The sequence below is a fragment of the Cervus canadensis genome, chromosome 14, assembly GCF_019320065.1.
Source record: "Cervus canadensis isolate Bull #8, Minnesota chromosome 14, ASM1932006v1, whole genome shotgun sequence".
Lineage (NCBI taxonomy): Eukaryota > Metazoa > Chordata > Mammalia > Artiodactyla > Cervidae > Cervus > Cervus canadensis.
In genome coordinates this window covers 54,240,982-54,246,320 of record NC_057399.1, presented here as the reverse complement: position 1 = coordinate 54,246,320, position 5,339 = coordinate 54,240,982, and positions in this window count along the sequence as shown.

The following is a 5,339-nucleotide window of genomic DNA, read 5'->3' as shown; positions in this document are numbered from 1 at the left end:
TGCTGGAATCATATGGTGTGTTTTTTTGTTCGTTTGTTTGGTTTTGTCTATTAACTCCCAAGATTGTATTCTGATTTTTTAATTTATATATTAAAATAGCAGATATAAGATAATGCTTGGGCGAATTCTTTTTTCTTAGTTACTACTATAATAATACAACCTAAGCTGAAGTTATTCCTTCCAGGTCGCCAGTATAGGTATACAATATGAAAGTGTAAGAAATCTAAACCCTTCAATCTAGAAGACAAATAAGAGTGACATTTTTACTCCAAGGAAAAAAATTAATTCATAAATAAAACAGTTTAGTTGAAAGGTTTTAGAAGAAGATTGATTCATTGCATCGCTAAATTCTCAAAGAGGAAACCTGAACTTCATATAATGCTGAAAATTAGAAATGAGACAGTAACCACTATGATCTGTTTCTGTAATGCTGCAAGTCAAAGAAGAAGACAGTGAACATCACATTTCTCTTAACACTGTTCGGTATTGACATGGAATTGTACGGTATTGACACGGAATTGTACAAATTGATATTTCTTGTGTGATCTTCAGGGTACAGCTAAAAGTAACAAAAACAGTTAACCACCCCCATTTAACACACACTATCCACTGGACTTTCTGAATCTATCATCACAACAACACTATGAGGCAGGTATTCTTAGTTCCATTTTACAGATGAGGAAACTAGGGATCAAGTAAGTGTATGCAGTACACAGACCATGGTCACTCGGATGGTTAAACTGGATTTCATCTCAAGCAGTTACAGAAGTTGTCATGTGGCACAGCTCCATGAAACAGGTATTCAGTGCCGTGGAAATGGAGGGAGGGGAATGAAGCAAGTATTATATGCTTTTTAGCGCTCTGCAGTGCCCTGCTCTGCTACTTGGAGAAGTCATTAACTTCCCTGAGGCTCGTTTTTTAAATATTTGAAATGAGGGCATGATGATAACATCATGATTGTTAAGGAGGATTTCATGAGACTGTGTAAGGTACTTAGCTCAGTACCTGATGAGTGGTTTTATACCTGCTTTTACCCAATCTGACAATCATTACCTTTTAATCAGGGTGTTTGGAGCTTTTGCATTTAATGTGATTGTTGATATGTTTATGTTAAATATATCATCTTGCTGTTTCCATTTTTTCTTTGTTCTCTTTTTCTTCCTTTTCTGCTTTCTTTTGGATTGAGTATTTTTTATGATTACATTTTATCTCTTTTGTTGGTTTATTAGTTACAACTCTGTTTTATTTCAGTAATTACTTTAGGGTTATACTATGTACATCTTTAACATACCTGTCTACATTCAAGTGATACAGTACTTGACATATGGTTTAAGAAGCTTACAATGAAAAACTTTCATTTGTTTCTTCTTGCCTTTGTGCTGTTGTGGCCTCATGTTTTACTTCTGCATTAGTATAAGCTTAAACAGTCAATTTTTGCTTAAACAGCCAATTATCTTTTGAAAAGAGTTAAATATTCTAAATACCCCAACTAAAAGGAAGAGATTGTCTAGATTGGATAAAAAAACAAGATCCAACTATATGCTACCAACAAAAAGTATATGTTGAAAATAAAGGGCAAACAGATTAAAAAGGTAGAAAAAGATACACCATACTAACACTAATCAAAGGAAAGCAGGAGTGGCTATATTAATATCAGACAAAGTAGGTTTCCCAGCGAAGACTATTACCAAAGATAAAGAATATTGCATAATGCCAAATAAAGGGTCAATTCAGCAAAAAGACACAAAAATCCTAAACACTTGTTTACATAACAGCTTCAAAATTCTTGAAGTAAAAACTGATAAAACTATAAGGAGAAATTAACAAATCTGTAATTATAATTGGAGATTTGAAAACTTCTTTCAATGTTAGAACAAGAAGACACAAATTTTAGAGCTAGATTATGCATAGGCTCAATTTTAATGAATGACTTAAGAGAAAAAAAAAATCTAAACAGTAAGGATATAGAAGACTAGAACAAAAACTATCAACCAATTTGATGAACGTGACATAGAACACAGCGATACCCATCCATGGTAGAATACACATTCTTCTCAAGAGCACGTGGAACATGTACTAAGACGACCACATTCTGGGCCAAAAAGCAAGTCTCCATAACAATAAAAGGATTCAAGTCATACAAAGTAAATGGAAATAAATTAGAAGTCAATAACAGATATCTGGGAAAACCTAAAGTACGTGGAAAGTAAATAGCATTTTAAAGATTATAAATCTTAAGTCTGGGGGACAAGAGGAAGTGAAGTAGAGAACAGCCAGGGAGGTATCAGAATGCTCTGGAATGCTTTTTATGAAGATTGGAGCTGATCCTGCCTTTGATCTCCCCACTGCAACCCAACCTTCACACTGACAACAGCACGATCCTTCTAAAATTAACTCTGATCATCACCTCTGTTTAATGGCTCTGCATCACTCCCAAATTTAAGCCCAAAATCTTGAGACACAGTTCCTGTTCCTCCCCCTACCCTCACTTCTCACTGTCTCACTTCTAATTTCCTGTACATTCTTTTGTTGTTACACCATTTCTTTGTTTTTCTTTCTCTACTACTACTTTCTTTCTCTACTACTAAAGTCTGGACAAGATACATGCCTTTTTCATTTTTGTATCTGTGTCTAGCATGGTGTCAGGCAAAGGGCATGCTTTCAAAAAGGTTAGTTCAGTGAATGAGTTTATTAAACATTATTTTCTTTATCCTCTCCAAAAAAATTAGTTCCTGCAAAATAAGGAAATTACTTTCTTTATGTAATTGGAAGCATTTTTCCCCCAAGAAAGTCCATTAAACTGAGCCTATACACAGCCTAACTCTAAAATTTCAAAGATCGTAAGGCAGTGATTTTCAGTCCCTTTAAAGTAGTAAGGCCCGTCATTTTCTGTTTCTGCATTTGTGTCTCACTACCTCATCTCTTGCTGAAATGTTCTTTTTACATTAGTAGCTTGATAAGCTGCTAAGCAGTTTTCATCAGACCCATTAGAACAATGGTAAGCATCTGTTTGTGGAGCATAGACATTGAAGAAATCTGATCTAGTATTGAGAAAATTATTCCTGAGCTCAGAATTGGCTCAAACTGGCACCTTCTGGCATTTGCTTGTGGGTGGGGAATGTGGAATGCTTTGAAAGCTAAATAGATGTATCAAGCTTTAAAACTCCCTTATGGCTAAAGGAAAACAGCATTCATTGTTCGAAAACACCATTGTTTGTTTTTTCTGCTTTTCTGTTTTTTGGAAACTGAATCTGCAAAAACACTCATGCCCAGCATTTTGCCTCATGTACCTCACTTATTTGGAGGAGGCCTGGCACCCCGCTCCAGTATTCTTGCCTGGAGAATCCCATGGACAGAAGAGCCTGGTGGGCTACAGTCCATGGGGTTGCAATGAGTCAGACACAACTGAAGCAACTTAGCACCTCACTTAACTACGTTTCTGGAGGATGTGAGTGACATGGAAACTTTTTTATTGTGATTACAATGTTCAGAACAAATTGAAAACCCCCACTTTAATGATCAAACTGAATTTTACAGGAAAAGACACTATATCTGTCATTGTAGGAAAAGAGTAGTTTTGATAGGAGTGTGAGTCTTGGAACGAGACTTCAAATCTGTTTTTCTACTTCTTGGCTGTGTGAGCTTGGACAAGGTATTGAATTTCTCTGTGCTACCTCAATATCCTTATCTATTCCACAGGAATAATGGAACTTACATCATAAAGTCTTTTTTTTTTTTTTTTTTTTGGAGTAGGTTGATACATGCAGAACACGTGAAAGGGTAAGGGCACAGAGTAAGTGAACAATAAGATTCAGTTTCCACTGTTGACAATGGTATCGGTGTCATTAGCATCATCAAGCAACTGAATGTAGAGTTTCCACATCTGATTATTAGGCCACAGAAATTCTGCAGCCATGATTCTAGGGGACACCACCTCAGTAGCAAGGCTGTTTTATTAGTGTGAATCTATCACAACCTGAGAGGTACTATCCAGAGGCTTCACCCTGGTTTTCAAATCTCTCCGCTCCAGCTCCACGGTCATTGCTAGGGCTTCATCATCGCTCACCCGCAGTAACTCAACAGATTCCCCCTCCCGTCTTTTCACCTACTAGGCACCAGGCCCCTCCCCCACCCCAATCCATTTTCTCTACAGAAAGCAGAGCAATCTTTCTAGTATCATCTCCTCTTTAACTTCACTCACTTACTTAAAAAAAAACAAAACACACACACACCCTCAGTGACAACCTTTGACACAGTATAAAACCCACCATCCTTGGGTGAAGCAGAGGGACCCGTGGGATCCGACCCAGCAAACCTCTCCACTCTGCTCTCGCCACTCATCCCCATGTAGAGACGGACTGTTTGTGCTTCCCCACCCACCTTGCTCTCCTCACTGCCTGGGATACTCACCCCTTCACCTGGATGGACTTACTTGTCATCAGGATCTACCTGTGGCTGATATCCTGCTCTTCCAGTCCCCTCCCTCAACTTTGGATTTAGAGCATCCAAACTTTAAGCTCCTTGAGGCAAGGACACTGTGCACTAGCTTATACCTAATTGTCTGGCACATAATATGTTTTATCAAATATGTATTGAATTAATTACCCTCCATTCAGAGTTCTTGGAGGTTTCCATACTTACAGGCCTAGCATAACATTTAACTCATTATAATCACAATTATTCTAGATTTGTCTCCATTAAATTGCAGCCTTCGCACATGAGGCTGGATCCTTGTCTTATGCATCACTGTGTCCCCATCTTCCAGCATAGTTTCTGCCATGAAACAGGAACTCAGCAAGTTCCAAAAGAATGAATAGTATCCACATACCACTAATCTCAGTTTTGAAGTTTCCCCCAATTCTGAAGCAATGGGATTTATGCCCCCTACCCCCACCTTGGGAGTTCTTGGATGTTATCCCAATGATACCACTGACAAATGTTTGTATGTACATATACTTTTCTGAGTGGTGGAGCCATAGCTTTCATCCGATTCTCAGAGGGGTTTCTGATTCCCCCAAAGGTAAGAATCTAGGTCCTAAAGAGTTATATTTAAAAACCAGTTGTGAAATAAAATGTTTGCAAGGAATCAAAACTACTATGGATGTACTACCTCTCACCAGTTAGAATCACCATCTTTAAAAAGTCTACAAATAGCAAATGATGGAGAGAGTGTGGTGAGAAGGGAACTCTTCAACACTTGGTAGGAATGTAAATTGGTGCAGCCACAATGGAGAACAGTGTGAAGGTTCCTTAAAAATCTAAAAATAGAGTTGACATATGATCCTGCAATCCCACTACTGGCCATATATCTGGACAAAACTATACTTTAAAAAGATATA